The following is a 19,975-nucleotide window of genomic DNA, read 5'->3' on the forward strand; positions in this document are numbered from 1 at the left end:
TAGATGACGTGAGCAAACATGTTAATGTATTGAAATCCCTGGGAGGAACTTACAAAAGTTTAATTTGTAAAGTAACTCATTTCCATTTCATCATTTCCATTTTTCAAGAACTTTCCCCAGTTGTACAAAACTCGCTGTATTTCCATTGTGAAACACAATTCTTTCTCTTTATCTAATTCTACATACCTTCATCGCCTGTGAATCATGGTTCTCATGCAGATGTACATAAATACGTATATAGTGAGTGGAAAAACAAAAGGGAAAGCTAGTTTGGGTTGAGGGAGAGGATACATGCATCCGATTATCTGAATTTGGGCTTGATCTGATAAACCATTGTTAAAATATATCCTATTGAATTCCGAACAGCATTCCAGGAACATAACTTCGTGCTTTAGCAACTCCCTGTCATGAAATAATTAACTGTGTTCTCTCGGATTTGGATTTGCTCAAAAGTCCAGCACGAGAATATATGACACCGAAAGTCAGTCCCACCATGATTCCTTTGTTGCACTACTTTGTGGTTTGTTTCTAGTTGTATTATTGTGAATTCCGGTGTGCGCTGTGAGGATTTTAGTCTGACCACTTTTTGAAGTGCAAAGGTCAGTTGCAGTCTCGTCTCAAAATTAGTCAGGTCATAGTTGTTGGCGATTGATTGCACTCTACTGTATCATGAAGAAACTCAAGTATATGTACATATGTAAAAGTCGAAATATATATATTTTCTAGCTTAAATCTCCATTTCTAATATCATTAAAAAGATGCTTTTGCTAAAAAATTGTACTTTTGTATTGGAAAGAAAAAAGTTGCATCTTATTCCCGAACCTGTTGTTTTACTTGAATCAAAATATTTGTTAGTCCTTGAAACACTACATGTGCAAAAGAATTCAGCAGCGACTAAGCTCGCTTTATATAAAACATCGAATTCACAAAGGATTAGGGATTTCCCTTGGTCCAGCAGTTCAAAGCAAGAAATTCGAAGATGTGATAGATTGAACAAACAACCTTCCTTCGCCGTGTTTGTTGTTTGTGAATTGCAAAATGTTGACCAAGAATATTAGGTTTACTTCCAATGCGTACTAGCTCTGCTGGAATATTGACAGTTGTTGATCTTGATTTGTCATTCATCATTTATCGGAGGGGGCTGGCAGGAAGGAGTAAAGTAAACAACCCGTAGAAAATCACTCTATTCCCAGAAGGAAGGAAAATTCAACAATTGGAAATGTCCGAAAGAAAGAGCATTTTCAATTGATGAAGTAGACCCAAGCGGAATAAATTGGGGAAAAACTTTTTATTTAACTTGCTCATTAGGAATTACTTGCGTAAAAATATTACAGATGTGAAATGCTACGGAATTGCATAAGCAGAGAGAAAGCAAATCCATGTTCATTTTACACTTTCCAAAGATCATGCTAAAAAATCAGACTTTCCATTTGCATGACCAGCCTACGTTAAAAAATATTATCGATGAGCACCAAAGACTGAGTGTTCGTACACTATAATAAAAATGTAGACAAATCTATCCAGAGAATTTTTGAAGATTTGTCCACTTTTACAAAATATTATATTGAGACTCATCTAAATATAAATATGCTTTGAAATTACTTCGAAACATGTATTGATAAGAAAATATGAATCTCCTTTCTTTCAATTCATGTTCCCAACATTACGGTAGTAAAAATATTCAATGCGTATCATCGATCCTGGGCAGAACTAATGTTTCTGTAAGAAACCGACACTAATAAATGATGGGACGGACACTTTAAGCATACATAAATAAATATGGATAGAAACGCTGAACTAAAAAGATTCAGCCATAAATAGAGTTGACATCTCCCAAGTTTTTGCCTTTTAGCTTCCTACACACATGGTGAAAACTTTCGCAAAAACAGTGACGTCGCCGTAGTACTTATGCACATGTACTCATACTGATACTTCCAGCCTTTGTGCAATGCAAACTTATTTGGCTTTTCAAACATGCTACGTTAGACACGCCCTCTCTCATTCAGTGCTCTTTTCTCATAACTGTCTGTACGTGTATCGTGATCATATAACCGAAAAGATGGTTAAGTCGTCCACCAAAAAACTAGCAGTGTCAAAGGCTTCCACAATTTTATGGTGAAAGTGGGAAGGTAGAAAATGTGGTGGGTGGTGGACACACGTAGAGGCTTTATCTAATCTTGTATCTCGCATTTGACCGACTTACCTCATCCATTATAACCAGGTCAATCATCAAAGAGCTTGGTAAAGACAAAGTGGTTTCCTTCAGCTTATTTTCCCTGGAAATTATAATCCACGACATCCTTGGACACAAAAACGCGCACACTTGTCGCAGCTTAATTCAACTCTAATGCTCTGAGAAATACATCAGCACATCGTTCAGTTTTTTGTACATTTTATACCTAACAAAATTACATTATAAGCAGTCAGCAAGATACCGGACACTCGGATCGTCCACGTCACTAATCAGTCAGACTGTAATGTATTTCAAAGATGTAGCGTAGCTAAACCCAAGAAGGAAAGCACAATCGAGGTTGATCAAGCGACTGGTGGCATTATTGACAACGCTGTTTATCCCAGACGCGACTTTATTACCCACCGAAAGCTTTTAATTCGTAACTACGACAGAGTTTAATTAATACCAAAGTTCCTAATTCTTGAAAAGTTACGACATTGCCTTGTGGTCACGGCTTAGTCCCTAAACACACATACACACATCCAGTTACGTTGTTGTTTATAGAAAAACTTTTTAATTTCATGCTGTTCCTCCTCCTCGCCTGAAGAATTAACTTGTGTGCTGGTCCACTCACCCACGAAACTTGAGCAAAGAAAGCATGGAAGGAAACATTCCGCATCTTTGCAAAATCCTGTGTACATTGTGCTCTCCCTCCTCACTCAACGCTATTTGGTGGCTTGCTTGGCAGATTTAATCAATATTAATCATGAAAGCAAATTAACTCCTCCACTCTTCACACGTTCTCTCCAAGCCACCAGCATCTGGCTGGTCATAAAATAGGTTCTGCTATCCAAACTTAGTGTCACTTTCAAAATTATGTACTTTCACAAAGATAACAGTGTCATAAATCTCACAGATCTCGGTGTAAGCATGCTTCTCGAGAACAGCAAATACGGGGAATAAACGACCTGAAGCTTTGTGTGAATGCAGCCTTCAGTGTTCCATGAGACTCGCACATATTTTTTTCACATGCTCAGGCCAAAGTGAAAATGGAAATTAGACACCTTCAGATGACAGGAATATTTTGTGCTTTATTTAAATTGAGATAACTTCGTTGTGATTCACATTATGCAGTTTGGAGAAAGTTAGTTTTCACGGGGAGAAATGTATGCGTAGTCGGTGCTAAAGTTTACGCCATGTAAATATATTACAATTTAGTTAGAGTCTCGAAACAATTTTTACCTTTCGACTTTTTTTAGTGCTGTTGTTGAAACACAGATTTGGGGGGCTTATTCTCTGCATAAATCTCCATCAACTAGAAGTGAATCCTTTGTGTCACCAATGAACATTTTTGGTCAAATGTTGAATATGAAATTCGTGACTTTCATTCTTTCAACATTATTTGCATAAATTTCATATATCTTCATTTCTGACAATGCCATTGTGAGTTTAAAGAAAGCAGTCACGTGCTGAGCATGTACATCCATTATTATACAACACAGCAGACAGAGTGTGATGTTCTAAAGAATTGCAAAATGTTCACATGACACGCGGGATTACATTGGATAATGCGAACTTTATCCTTATAACCTCGCCGTGTTCACTGCGAAAAGCGAAGGAATTTGAGGACCTGAACAGTGACAATTGAAAAAGGTTTTTTATATCCCAACCAAGTGTTGTCTTTTATTTAATAATCCCTGTAAAAGTGTATGAAAATATCAAGCCGACAATCTCGCCTGTCAAAGTTGCTCTGCTTTCTCACATATTCTTGAAGAATACATATGTGTGTTCCAAAAAATGCTCTAATCATTTTCACGTTTCCTTTGATGTGCTGTCAAATGTAACATTCTCACCTCTCGTAAACATTTCACCAAACCTTTCAAAATCTGGGATAAAAAATGAGAACATGAAAAAAATTTTGTAGGTACAATATGTCAAATATTTTAATCAAATCATCATCTATCAAAGTCAATCTCGCTAAATTTTTAACACAAAAAGGATCTGCATTCAGCCGAAATGCTGACAAACTCTCAAGAAAAGAATCATTCATCGGTGGTTAGGAATTCGTGTTTTGCGAGGTATGCATGTCATATTGTGTGCAGTTTTCTCTCAACGGCACCATGCTTTCAATTTGATCCAACTGCGCCAAGAAAAGAATTACTCGAGCCCAAAGTAAAGAATTAAGAGGGTAAAATTATTCAAATTAACTCTTGTAAATAACACCATGAATATTCAATGTAATATCGATCGTCCTTTCACTTGTTGTCCAGATTATACGTAATGCTCCTTTTTATGCTTCTGCAACTTTCAACACGGTAGCGAGTAAAGCATTATGTGGGCCATGGTGTTCTAAGTATATTTTTTACATAATCTCGTGTACGAGGAGTTACATAATCGACTAGCTTACTAATTTAGCGATGAGATTCAATTAAACTATATACATGACGACTTCTGGTTTGCGTTAATTAGGTTTACACATTAGGTCTAACTAACAAAGTAAGCATCTCAGATTGATTTTGCAATTTTCCTACTCACCGTTTACCAGAGGTGTATTTAAGGGTTTAATTATTCATTAAGGCTTTAATTACTTGATAATTGCACACAATAACTGTTTAGGGATGAGCATTAAAATGCTCATCATAAAATAAATTACGTCAAATTCTTAACCACATTTTGGAGGGATACATACATACTTATCTAAATGGTGTCAGAAAACAAAACAGTACTAAACATTGCACGTATTCTAACGATAAGGGAACTACCGGAAATGGTGAATAGTGTTATTATTATAAATTATAAATACAGAGAGCCAGTGATATTACTCTTTCGATTGGACTATTCAACTTTATGTGACGCTGTACTTCAGAATTTAGATACCTATTGCATACCAAATATTTAAACACGCCAATAACTGCAAATTTAATATATTCGGAACAACGCGTCTATTGAACTAAAGTAGTCGAAGATCTATGTATGCATGTGACGTATAGTTATGTGTTACATACTTTTGTTAGTACCGTCATTTGCTAGTTTTGCAATAAAAATGGTAAACAAATCTATTCAGACTTTGCCCATTTGTTTTTTAAACTTTCATAACAATCCAATATTCATCTTGGAAGTGATGCCATAATCCACATCCCCATTTCAGAATGTCGCAATGTCACTCAAGCCCATCATGCTTTCCATCCAATCGAATCAATTCCTATACGCGACGGACCTATTGGAAATATAGCGTTACATATGAAGCACTTGCAGCCAGTAACAGCTGCATATATGTAGATACGTAAGGCCGGAAACATTCAGGACTGAATGCGACGGGGGTCTGGCATTGACAAATGTTATGATTGTGTGATGAGAATAATGCCCACCTATTCGGAGCACGAGTGCTATGAGCTGAAGACCGCAATTTCAATAAAACTGTTGAAGCTTGTGAAGAAATCAAATTTTACTGCTGGTATAACTTTCATAACAAACAATGCGTCCGTTTCAGATTTAGTCGTGGAACTGGGCGTTGTTCTCTCAACCTTCTTCTTCTCTGAGGATGAGGAAAGACAGAAAGAAAGCAAGGAAAGCCCATAGGCCCACTTTACTCCCACTTCACAATTCGATTTGACTCCAAGTTAACCAACAGTCCCAGCCAAGTGCAGAAGGTGAAAGTGAGCTTCACCGCCACTGGGAAGATCGACTACTGTGACTGGATATGAACTTGAGCCTTTTCCTAAATCTCCGTCAAGTGCCTTTGTACTTTTGTTTCCAAAACAAAAGGGCAAGTCTCCTTCCAGTTTTCTATATTTCTCCGCCTCGGACTTCTCGCTGAATGCAGTGTCCATTATCTGTTTTAAAGCAAAATTGTCGGTATGAAGTTCTGGCCTTGGGTTAAAGTCGTAAATACTTATCACCGCCTCCACCACACACACCCACAATTATTGTACTTCTGCTCCAGCAATTCATCACTTTTTGAAAGTGGCTGCAATGCCGATCCTGTTTTTGATGTGTGGAAAACCTTAATGGAGAAAAGAAAGGGAATTTTACGGCAAATGTGGAATTTCTTTAATCTCTGGCAAAGCCATAATTGAGTCTGTTGGATAAAATCATTATATTCAAAGGTTTCATGTGAGATTTGCAATATGTTTTCTGAATAAGCACAAGGTTACAAGTCCTCGACTACTAGGAGTAATTTGAAACTGTATAAACTTAGCGAATGTTTTACATTAATGTTTAAAAGTCTTTGAAATTACCATCTACTATTACATATTACAAATCAATGCCTATATCTATTTTTCCTTTCTCTTTGATGTTTGATAAATACCAAACACAATATTACATGATGTTCTTTATTTGGAAATTACGTAAATCCGTTTAAACGCTGCAAAGTACATCTATCTTTACCAGAGACAATTGTTTTAGTTTTTGCCGATGTTTATTTAAAAATTAGCTTCCACGTGCATGACAAATGAGAAAACAATCCATTCTTAGAACTCCACACATTTTTATGTATTCCAAATTATACATATGTCATAAACAACCCAATTAGTCCGAAACGACCATCGCCCACAAAGGTTCATAGTTGTATCTCAACGTATGCAGAGTTGGAAACAATGTATAATGTGCAACATCTGGAAAAGTCAATTTCACATTCTTAAAATACCCTGTGATGTATAAACTGTTGCATGCACACACGATAATGTTGCTCATACGCCCAATTTGGAGAAAGTTAAAAAGAGCACAGCAAAAATAAAGCTTGTATAATCACAGCAACCGAAATAACGTTGAGTCAAACCGACCTGAAAGCGGTACGTATATTGCGTTATAGATTTATACCATCCGAGAGGAACACACGACTCTGCAGTACATTTTTTCTTGTGCCTTTGTCGACGAAATGCAGATCACACGAACCAATTGAGCAACAAGATGAACTTCATTTCTTGGAACCAATCGAGTCAAAAGGTTCAAAGGGTTTCGTGTGCCCGTCTCAGAGCCAATTCTAAAAATCTGCATATTCAATTTCTCCCTGGTGTTGTGGAGCACATCTGGATCAGAGTGCTTCTAAAAATGGTTTCAAACGATGCAAATTACGGAGTGTCTACGTAAAGCAAGTTTCAAAATCCCTAGATTTTATCCCTTCCTCTAGAAAACCAAGGGACAGGCTCAAAAAAGAGTTGATGATTCAACTTCCAAGAAAATTGCTTGTTAAGTATCACAAAAAGCTAACTCCATTAATCCCTTGTTCCCCCAAGCCTTTCATGACGTTAAACTGATAATAGGGATTTCGTTGGTGGTTCGCTGGCATTACAAGCGTATCGACTTTCTCTTTGACCTGACGAGGTTGGCGTATATTCACTAACCAACGCATGACCTGTGGGTGCCACCTGCGTTGCCTTCATCACCCCCACGTCGCGTAGAGCACAGACAATTTCTTCAACCAAATAATTTACTGGCACAAATCCGGAAGGAAGTCTGTCATAAGGACAAGGAAAATCATCATGGAACGTTGCAATTACAGTTTAGGAATCTGTACGAGTGCAGAACTCTTTTCGCTCGGAGATGATTAACAATCTGTGAAAGTTTCTAAGGTATAGAAACCTTTTTGTACAATGTAACGGAAGGAAATGAAATTACTTCATCCCACTCGATCCAGCTTACCCCGTTGCTTTCACAAGACTTCTGAGATTCTCAATTTCCCAAAATTATGAAATGCCGGAAACATTGCATTACCGTTGGTTAAAATCTAAGGAGAACGGTTCATGCTTTGATTTGGCTCATGTGTCTGCAATGTGTAAACCATCTCCTTTCTCCTTTCATCAGAAAATAATGAGTTGTTGCGGGCTGTTTTTGTAACTATTATCCCAACCTGTGTGCGGTCACCATATGCTTTAGTTTTTGTGTTTGGGATGATATTAATTAAAATGGGCAAAATAATATGGATTCTGTTTACTTTATGTATAGAGTAGTGCAGTACAAGACGCTATGGTGTTTTCTACCGTGGAATCCCGTGGATAACCGCATGTAGTGAGTGAGCTTTTCCTAATTAATGTCCATTTGTTTGCATGATGTTCATCCTTGACTTGGTTGATACTCATACTAACTCATTGCAATGTAAAAGTAAGCATGTAGACACTAATAATAGTGAGCATTTTCAGAGAGAATTAAATAACCTGATTGCAGAAGGATTGTTTCCAGTACATATACATTTTTTCAATTAATTACTGTTTCACCTACTTTATTACTCCATGAATAACTTACAATTAGTTAGTTCGTGGAGTACGTAATGGGAAGTGTGAAAGCTCCTGCGATAAAATTACTATACATTTCTTTTCACGTCGATGGCAGACGTGATTGCATAAATCAGGCACGCTCAAAGTTGACAGCGTGGCGAATGTGACGTCTGATTTCAATTGAGTCTGCGATTGTTGTCTAACACATTATTTCACAATACCCTCCTGTCATTTTTGGTTTACGTAACCAGTGTATCCAAATGGTTGCAAAACTAGTGTAAAGATTTGCTAACTTGCAGTGACAAAGGTTGTGTGCACAATTTCACGAGAAATATGTATTACAGCGAGCGTGAATCATAGTTTGTTTGAAGTAATTCAACTGATAAAGAAAATGTCACGATTTGGGATCTTTTCGGATCTATTTTTTTATTACAAATGTTTAGTTAGAAGCGATATGTACCGATGGTAAATACGCGTATTTTTTTTCTCCTTTATGACCTATTTATTCAACAATAATTGCGTAAACTTATTTCTGCACAGTGCAATTTTCTAACATGATTAAGCACCGTTACATAAAAATCGACTGGATAAATCAGATTTGTGTTTATCTCTCAAAATTTTCATCAAAATTTCTCCCATGTAAAACGTTAAACACTTTTCCCCCACAGTTGACACTAACGTCCAAGTTAAGTATTTAACTTTTTCGCTCTTAATTAACGTCTCGCTTGAGAATTTTTTTTAAGAAGCCCTAAAATAACCCAAGCGACTAAATCCTCCCAGCATCGGTCTCTTGCATAAAGACAAAAGTTCAACTTCCAAGGACAGTGAAACCATTTGTTTTAATGGCTATTTTAAGTTGAACGACTACTGATTTGCATAGCTTGTGTATCGCTGTATTCTTCTTCCAGCCGACATAAGCCCTCTGAAGAAATTCCGTCAATGGATGCTGTTACCGCCCTCATAAATAATGCATTTCCGCAGTAAGCAAATGTGTATGTATGCAGCTTTGACTTTACTCCAATTAAAAGTCCACAGTAATAATCTCAAGTTGTCCGTTGAGAAGAAAACCGACATACATTATGTGCACGGGCAGACAAATTTTATGGAAAGACCAGTGCACACCATTCTACACAAACAAAAGAAACAACCACACACCTCCTCAATAGAATATTTGCATACAAATCACCGTAAAGTTATTCACACAGTAATCCACGCAAAACTCTCAATGCTAAATCTTTGCTATACCGTGCAGATTCTTGCGTTTCTTGTTTTGGGAGTCAGTGGTCATCCATAATCTTGAACCCACAAATATATTGGCATTCTGTACGTCATACAACTCTCGTCATAGTCTGATAATACATCCTTTTACTCCTAGTATGAATATATACTAAATATACATATGGACTACTGCAATGGGACCATAATTGCATGACTGGAAAAAGATAATCAATGTAAGTATGTCGACTGTATAAGGGCTCGAAAACAATGGAATACAAGGCAAGAGATTGTTAGGAAATTTTACACCGAGATCTAGATTTCGCATTATCTGGATCCACTTCTTGTACCTTTTGCAGGGATCACATTGCAGCGTTGCTCGCAGGTTTTCCTCTGCGATGAGACCAAGTTTACCGTGGCGGTGGCAGTGGTGATGGGAAGAGGGCGAATAATAATATCTCTCCCCTGCCACTCTTTCCTTCCTTCCGCTACTAGGAAAGCACCCCGACAGAAATTCGGGGTAGTCAACTGTCGGACAAGCCAGAGCTCAGATCAGCTCCCACACGAGAAGGGCTAGAGAAAGGAGAAGAGGAAACCAGTTTGAGAGCTTACAGTCTTACACTTTCTCCCAAAATCCCATGCACGTCAATTTCAAACTACTTTTACTCATACAAGATTTATCTCAAAGTTCTTAACGGCTCAAACTCGATATAAAATTCCCTTTGTTCTCTCCGTCAAGCAGGTGAATTGTTCAGGGGAAGGCGGAACAGAGTCCGTAAACGTGGTGCTCAAGAGAGGAGAAATTAGTCAAGATCCTACGTGCTGTAAACACCTCACATATTCTCATTCACATGAAAACGAGTGGACGTGAGAAGTAGTCGGAAGAAACACGATCCGCTGACACAATGAACAGCATTTAATTCTGGCATACATAACTTTCTTCTCTCTCCCACATACTTAAATACTGGCTTCTTGATGGCCACCGTAGTTGACAAAGGAACAAGTTGAATAAACTAGATTACAAAATAGAGGCTAAAAACTTGTATGTTTCATTTCTTCGCAAATAAGCAGTAGAGAAAACCGTGTTATGAACACAAATGGTGCAAAAATTGTTGCAACCCTTATAAACGATTGAACCCTAATTTGGGTATAAAGTGCACGTTCGTGTTCTCTCCTGAGAATAGGATAAAAGCCGAGACAGAAAACATCGTCCGAGCGACCATGGAACTTTAAAGTAAGTAAACTTTGACAGTGTGAATTGTAGTACATAAATAAAATAAAAGAAATGTGGTCGTCACAGCGTCGTGGCATATTTCTCTTTCGTGGTGAGTATAATTTTCCCCTTGTCGTCTCCTATTTTCAAAGTTACATAGTTGAGATTTGCCTTTGTACAAATTTTTCGGTGAGACAAAAGTGTCGCAAAGAGTTAGTGGATTGGTTTGTCAGGTGTCGGTTACAATTTTTGTCCAGATTTTTCCCTGTACTTTGGAAAGCCAGAGTAGAGTGCAGAACGTAATAAAGAAGAAATAGGTGAAGTTTGTCGATATAGTTTACCTCCCGCGGTATCACTCGATCATCATCATCTTTTAAAATCAATCTTTTTAAGTGAAAGTGTAAGTAAGGTGATTTAATCCGATTTGGGAGGAATGTGCCTCCCACGGCCATCACCCAACAACAAGGATGAAATAGTGTCCGTGAGGAATAGCGAAAGACCACTCTCGACACGAATTCGCCATAAAAGTTACCAGCAGGGTCAGAACCGCAGTATCTCTCTCCAATTTTGTAATTCGAAAGTTTATCCTAGATACGTACACTGTTTTCCCATAAGAAATCTATAATGTTGTCCCGTTGGTGTTGATTTACTACAGGAAAATGAACCAACTGCAAAAGCAAATAGATGTTGCATGCAAATAGCCACACTCATCGATCATTTATTATGCCCCTGCTGTTCTGCTTATTCGTATTTATTTTAGAAAAACGTAGGCAAATAGCATGATGGTTAAGGCTTGCATTTTATTTGAAATCCAATTAAACCGTAATTGTGATTGATTTTTGTAAATGATTGTACACTGACGGTATTCTATATGGAACTTGAATAACCAATAATTTACTTTTAAATTGCATATTTATATTCTTGTGGTTATCCAATTTCCATATACCGTCGTCACTATTTGACAAATAAATTTTTAATAAACGAGTTTAAATCTGTTAGCAATAAAATAACCGTAAAATTTCTACGTGTACATGATTTAGCTACAAAAAGGTCGGTAGTCATTCATTCACCCATCCAATCTTCATTGGGACAATCTGTAATATCCATCTAAATCTAATTTCAACAGTTTGTTGGTAATTTGCAACCATTTATTGATTACATTTAAATAGTTGGATATAAATGCATGATGCTTGCAAAAAATACAATATGTAGCTTGTACATTTTAACTTTATCGATACGTTCGGAGAGGCGTGACTTCATTTCGTTTCCTCACTGCAGTCAATGGCAGTTGGTCTTTTCCAATATTGAAACATGGCTGGGAGGCAAAGCCAAAGAAAACCTTTTCCTTGTCAGAAATGAAAGTAAAAGACGCAGCCAAATGGAGTTGGCGTGGAGATGATTACACTCCTCGGGATATACGGCGTACGTACTTTCATAGCCAACCCAACACCACCAGTTATTTGATCCAAATCAAATGGTCTCACTTTACATCAGGATCAGTACAACATTTCATTGCTCAATTCTGCGTACGACTTTATTTTCCAGTCTTTGTTTTCTTTTACATTTTTGCACTTTTGCCTCTCAGCAGAAGGATTCATTTCATTGTTTCAATTTTTCAGGATGTTACATTTGGATGCATGTAGGATGGTATGTAGATGTGTGCCATTGAGTAATAATAATATTTGGTAGTTCCGGGTGGTCAAGCTGCCTACACATGCAGGACAAATATGGTTGAGGATAAGAAATGAAGTTTTCACGTACAAAATTTAGTAAGCTGGGCGGAAAATGTGGAAATACCAGTTTATATAATCAAATTCAACTCGTTAAAATCGAATTTGCGGAGGACTCATTTCATGCCATGATTTTTTGTACAAAGTCAATCTCAACAGAGCATTATTTGGGTATCGAGTAGTGGGTGGTAAAAACAGCCCTCGGTTTAAAAGTAAATAAAATAAATAGCCAATTAAAATTCTTGGGATTCTTATGTAATAAATTTATTTAACATGTTCTTCTATAGTTGTTGCTCATTTTTATAAAAGGGCGGAAAATACGCTGACGTAAAGCTCTTTTTACATTTGCGTCAAGTCATTTCGATTTAGACACAAAATTCGTCAGTAGATTTGTCGACCCGTCATGAATACAGGATTCTCTTTTGAAACAAGTCATATGACTGACTGCCAACCGACCAACGCCCTGCGTGTGTCGGTAAATTGGACACAACGGATGTGACAAAAGTTTTTCAGATGAATATGTAATTTGATGATTAATTACAAGTAGCTTTCGGCAATTTCAACTTCACACCAACGGCCCACTCGTCAGCCTGCCTGTTGATTATGCTACGTAGAAAACAAAAAGTGGCACAAACTTTCTCCCATGTCAATTATTTGAAGGTTGCACAAGCGAAGAAAGTTGAAAATATTTAAGGACTTGGTTTCTTCTTCAGCCCTTTTTAAGCGGCGTTAAACTTTTAAAGGAATTACAAACAAAATGAATAAAGCAACTTACTCTCAACATGTCTTGCTTCATGGAACATGGTACGCGTTACATCGTTGGGAAGACTAGACTATTAAATATTATATATTTATAGGGGCTGCCCTTGTCTTTTTTATTACGTTGGGCTATACGTACCTACACTTATGGAGACAGTGCTAAAGCCAATAATTAACTTTCTCCTACAAGCAGTAAGTGGTGGTGAAAGTATTGGGATTTTGAGAGGCTTTTTTTCAAACAGTCTCAACCAACTGAAATTGAACAACATTTCCTTATTCCTAGCAGTTTCTTTTTTACTACAAAGTGTTAATAAGAAAAAATAGGTTACATATATTCAAATGCCAGAGGCGTTTCCAATCCGATTGTAATGTTCAAAGAAGCATATGGAAAAATCGAATTCAGGCATTTCTCGAACAATAAGAAATAATAAAAGTAGTCGATATCCTCGCTTGAGAATGTTTCCATATGGCAGCGATGGTGCGATCTGGTGTGCTTCAATATTCCCACATGAGTCCATACAGAAAATTGTTTCATTTTTATCATTTAATCCCGCTGGGAATTTGGCTTGGCGTTGGATTTACAACTGATTCATGACTGCATGAACTCGCAAATCAGAATATGTCGAAAAATCGCAATAACAGTATTGCAATTCAGTCGGAACCGGATGTTAGTTCATCATCCGCCGTGAAAGTGGAAGATGTGCAGAGAAATCCAAAGTTCAGCATGGTGTTGTTGTCACTACGACATGGCTGAGCTGGCTGCCTGACATATTTATGTATCCACTTCATTCTTTATACAATTGAGAAATCCTTCCTTCACAATTGTTATTTGTGGTGTGATGTGTGAAATTTGAGACGCATTCACATTCCTCCCTTCCCGTCAAGAAACGTGTCCCAGTCCGATTCTGATTCACACACACCACATTTTTTGGATTCTTGTTTGCAAATTCAAAGTCTTCGTCAGTTTGTCTTCTGGAATTTAGTTTGGGGCGTGAGCTAAACAACTTGTTCCGAGTTCAAGGAATGTTAGCTCATTTTTAGCTCCTCATGAAACTGCACGATTCACAGAAATCGTATTTGTTTAATCTCAAACAACCATCCACCAGACTACTCGATATTTAATTCTCACCATGTTTTTCTCAGTTCTCCATGCATACATATGAACATGAACAAGTGTCAAGTCATCCTGGTCAACTGTTTGGCGAACGAATTGTTCAAAGTAAACTGAGGTGGCTGAATGTTGAGTGGGTGATGAATGCATGCAGATGTACATAGGACGATGTTGGAGGATAAATTTGCGGATGATGGCCTTCCTTTCTATGTCTGGTCATTACTTGAATGGCTGGTTACTCCATGTTGAGAGCAATTTTGATACAAAGGAGATCTGGAAAAGGATTGACACATGGTGGTGATGGACGTACCTTGCTTATGGGAGGCTGATTTTATTGAACTATTTTACGACCGACGTACATTTACACAGACACTGGAAGCACGGCGTTACTGCTGCTAGATTTGACTCCAACGTAACGTTTGCTTCTTCTGCTGCTGCAGAACATGACTTCTGTTTATTGTTCCTTACATTGCATCCTAATCTGCTCCCTCAGTTTAGTCGCATAAACCACTTCATGCTATGCATAGCAGTTTGGAGGAAACGGTACATTGGCTTCGAGATGAGACGACGACGAGGCCTGAAACTCCGACGACTACAAAACGCTCACTCACTCACTCAGCACAGGTCCATATTGCATTTTTATGCGAAACGATCAATATGAATGTAACATATTTACATTGAAAGCCAATGTTCCTGGCTGAATGGGAACATGTACAGATATGCACATGCATGTTGTAGGAAGTAAATTTGGCCAAGAGAGAATTTCATTCTTACTTTATTCGTAGATAACAAGCAAAGACACGCTCGCCTGCAGGTCCCCATAAATTCCCCCGTCAAACAATGTAGAGTAAAGTTTGGTGACTTTATAAAGTTGAATACATTCGAGTCAATAAATTTACAAGTTAAACAAGAGAATTTTTAATTTCAAACGACATTTTGTTTTCTCGCCAAAATCAGGAAAGCTCTAACGAAGTGAAAATCGCATGTCTCCGCATAACTGGATAAATCTCGACAAATGTTGGAAGCTTTTGTCGTTTTTGGAGGAGTTTTAGTCATGATAAAATGCATCACTCGGTTCAACAGCAAACATGACAGTCTACAAGGTCCCATGCACGTAGATATCTCCTAAATACTTGGAAGTAAGGAGGTACATACGTGCATGAGAAATTGTTGCTCAAAAACCATGTTTAAGCAGAACGAGTCGTATAAACTAAATAATTGGCACAATGTCACAAATTTTATTTTCCGGCTGGAAGGTCTCTTGAAGGGTTAGTCAGCCAGTTACAAACACTTATTAGTTGGCAAACACACGCACACAGACACAAGAAGGATGGAAATAATTGGAATGCCTGCTGCGCAATCTTGTTGTCCTTCTCAGTGTTATAACTTCTGCTGCTTCATTTTCCACGTCGTCGTCCAGTTTCAATTTCTCCGACTTGTGTAACCTGCTGCTGTCTCCAGGGCCTGACGGACTAACAGACTCTGTTTTGTGTCAGTAAGTGGTCTGTTTTAGTGGAACAAAAAAATTTAGTGTTCGTACGTCAACAAAGGCTTTGCTTGATGAGAACATGAGGAGAAAGAAAAATACATAAAAACACAACACTTTACGATTGCAATGACGACGAGGACGACGAGTTGGAGGAGGAAAATGGTCCACCAGCTCTTTCTCGCAGAGCATACCTTAGGTCAATTTAGAAATTTTTGGGTCACTTTTATTCCTCTTTAGCCATTCCATTTGTAATCCTCAAGGGTCATTTTATGACCAAATAAGTATTTAAGTTTTCCGAAATGTGTACTTTCACCAATTTTGTTCCCATGCTTGCCCATTTTCCAAGGATAACGAAACATGGGAGCGATTGAGAGGACAATGCACAGTGCAATGCTCGTTTTATGTCACGTACATGCTCACATTTCTACTTGTTCCGGGGCGAAAGATGCGCCTTTATCTGTACATGGACATGATGGGACTTAAACAATGTCCATTCGGCTCACCAGTGAATCCTCTCTCTGAAAATCCCATTCTTTCCAGAAATTTTGGACCACTTTGGCCTGACCACTGAGCAGTAGTACAAGTGGCTAGATGGGTTTCCTCTCTTGCTGAAGTGGTTATCAAATAATATGTCGAGGCGATCATCCAAGTACGCTGCCCATCCATCTTGTCGACTGAGCCAGCAGATGCAATATTAAACGGAGGCCAGTCTCATTTCAAATTATGATTTGACACGAAACATGTCACTGGGAACAGTGGGCAGCCTCTTAATTTTGGTACAAATCCTAATTCACAGTTAGTACGGTAATATGTAACCGGGTGAAGCAAAAGTAGATAATTCAGCGTGTGTTCACTGCTCCTCAGTGGTCGTGTTCTCCATTGCTTTCGTCAAACTTTCTCCTCTCTAGAGCTCCGTGCTATGTACTGCTGAGCACACATAATGGGACACCTTGTCCCCCAACCTTGTCATGTTTCTTGCTTTCACGTACCATATTTACTTACTTGCGGTGGTTGACGTGGGTGGATTGTGATACTCCATGTTGTCAAGACAGATGAGAACATACGGCCAAAATTAAACTTTTAATTTTTTGATAACTTTGTGGAGCAAATTAACTGATTGCAAGATATGTCATTCCCTCGTGCCTCCCAAATTCACATTTTCCTCCATCAGCAACACATTGCCACAAACGAAGAATACTACTTTCGAGACTCTCAAACTCCAATCTAATAAGTTCTAAGAAAAAAAACCTGTCAGCTTGTTTTATTTTATTTTCTTCTCCACGAAATGTTACCAGGACGAGTTTGCTATCTATAAATGTGTATATATGTATACTCTGTATGTCGTATTTACTACATATAATCCGATTTTGTCGAGTGAAATGCTCGAGGCATACTTTGCGAGCGCACTTCATTTTTGCTAGATTTACTTGACTTTTTCTGGGCTCGTTACAAAATTGAGAATTCATATCATAATGGGATCTTTCATTATGACTCGACTCAATTTTAATACCGAGTTGTTTCCACTTGAAAATCAAGTGAAGCTCTGGATCGATATATAAAAAATGATGTTATTAATTTATGAACAATTTGATGAAGCAAATCTCAACATCAAAGGCAATGGATTAAATCTGGCAAAGTACAAAGTTTTGTTAACTTATTAAACAACCAAAGTTTTTGAGCAATTTTTGAGTTGCAAATCAAATCAAAAAGATTTTCTTTTGAAGCAATAAACGCATTTAGGAAAGTTGTGCATGGTGCATGTTTTCTCAAAGTGTGAATGCAAACTTTGTCTACCCCAAGTTACAGTCTTTAAATAATTAGAGGACCAAGTCATCCATCTCCTTTCCTCGCAGCTATCTTGTATCAAAACCTATGTAGGTATACACCAGCATGTTCCACCTATACGGAATCATGATCGGCGCCCATCAGTTTGTCACGTCAATGAGGCCAGGAATATAACAAGGAGGAGGTTTCAAGGTTAAATTTTCGAATCAGCGTCATCTCGTCAGAAAGTTAGAGTTTTACCACATCACTTAGCACAAACTGGAAAAAGCAACACCCGCTGCTGCACTTACGCACCATCCATTTAAATCAAGGAGAAAGGAGGAGACAACACACGACACGACTGATAGCGGAGTATCCAGTAGTCAGCAACAATCTCTCGTATCATTTAAGCCTACCTCGTCTTCCGTGGGCTAAGGCACAAAATAGTCCGCAAATCGCTTCTCCTTTCCCCCTACGTGAAATCAGAGAAAGGAAGGAAATGTGTGTGGCCGTCGCTTGAGTAGAAAATCCTGAAGAATGAATTACTTACTTACTTACGTAATCCTAACCTTGAACATCGATCAGCGAATTTTTCCTGAAATCTGAAGTGGTCGGATGACTATATATTTATGTAGCCTGCTGCCTGGCTGGCTGTCGTCCGCGCGTGTGGTTTTGCTTAGTTGGCAGCGTTGCGTTTGGAAATTGAAGCCTCATGAATGATGGATTTGTTCTCGCTTCATCTCCCAAGTCTTCACCACCAGCAGCAGCAGCACTATGTTTGATGAAAACCACAAAACTAGCTCCTAATTCCCCTCTAATTCCACTACCTGCTCTCCAGCACAATTGCAAGTCGGATAATATTTGTGGTATTGTAACAAGGATAGGACTAAATCTAAAGAACTGGAAGTAGCAACCTCTCATGTTACAATGGACTACTCCAGACCAATTAATAACATATTTCTGCCATAATAATCATACTGTTGAGACATATTACGTGCATATGCTCGTATTCCTCTCGTTCCTAGTTTGCCCCTATTCTGTGGTTTGGTTTTGCTACTTTTATTCAAGTTTATTTACCTCACTATAGTGCAGGAATGCTATATGTACACCAGACGCGTGATACATATGGGTTGACCATTCTAACAATTTTAACGTTAGATTTCATCAGCCTTGCGTGAAAAACTATTGGCAAATAATAATTTAACGTTTGGTTCCATTAATGAAGTGTTTCTACATAACATGACGAGTTAACATTGCAAAAATATTGAGTTGACTAGGATTCAAATTCCCAACTTCCCTAGTTCGAACTCAGAGTTAGCCCCGCAGCCTATTTAAACAATAGGCATTCGTCTCAACCAAGGATTCTAATTCCCTGTTCATAATATGACAATTTGTAATATTAAAATAAGACTAACACGATCGCGACTTTCTCCACGAGTAGCAAATATCTCACAAGTATTTTCTGGCATACATACAGTGCACGCAAGCCACAAGAAAATGGGTCATCTAACAACCACTTTCCAAATGCATAAATATGTAATAACCTCCCTAATCCCGAGCACTATGGGGCGCATGACATGTGAAATGAATGCTTTCACTCCACCCCAATTAAAATTAATTCGTCGTCACGTTTAATTATATTTATCGACCCGAAACGATTTTGCAAATTCTGTGCCCAAAATTGAAGCCAGAAATCATTTATCTATAATTTATATGCTGATGGTGGTCGTATTTTGATCAATCCCAACCCGGCAGCACATTCTTACTACTCCATGCCTCCAAAGAGGAGGAAAATTCATGCTAATCCTCCAAATAAGACGGTTAACACTCTGCCATAACAAAAAGAGAGAAAAAGTAATCGATAACGTGTTCATGATACCCCACACGGCTCGTCGTCGCCTCCTTTTCAGTCCTCGTCGACTTTCTCCGTTCCACAAACAGGGATGTATTCATCTCCCCAATGAATGGGCATGGAACAGCCCCGTGAAGGCTGACTCAGCGTATGTAAATTGAGTTCTCCACTACGTGGAAAAAAAGACTTTGCCCAAGAGACAAGGTTACATTCTTTATGGAAAAAATATGTGGTTGCTAAAGGAAAGTATATGAGGTTTAACTGAAACACGAGGAGGAGGCACTTTTCCAACCGTGTCATATTGGTGGATATTTCTTTATAGATCCCCCAGTGTTTGAGTTTGACAAGTCAAACAAAGTCTGCACAAACGGCCCAGTAAGGATTCAAAAAGGCAAGAAAAACCTGTTGCTCTGAGTTTGGTTCGGAACTTTCTCCCGACATTTCAGCTTTTCTC

The 19,975-nt window shown here is 38.2% G+C and overlaps 1 protein-coding gene across 1 annotated transcript in view; it reads left to right on the forward strand.

Moving 5' to 3' along the window:
* Positions 1 to 10,055: 10,055 nt before the first annotated feature.
* LOC110843500 (sex peptide receptor) overlaps positions 10,056 to 19,975 on the forward strand; it is a 30,267-nt gene continuing 20,347 nt past the window's right edge. The window contains exon 1 of the mRNA XM_035847678.1: positions 10,056 to 10,837. The gene's annotated coding sequence lies outside the window, so the exon portion shown is untranslated. The remainder of the gene's footprint in view (positions 10,838 to 19,975) is intronic.

The sequence above is a fragment of the Folsomia candida genome, unplaced genomic scaffold, assembly GCF_002217175.1.
Source record: "Folsomia candida strain VU population unplaced genomic scaffold, ASM221717v1 Fcan01_Sc002, whole genome shotgun sequence".
Taxonomy (NCBI): domain Eukaryota; kingdom Metazoa; phylum Arthropoda; class Collembola; order Entomobryomorpha; family Isotomidae; genus Folsomia; species Folsomia candida.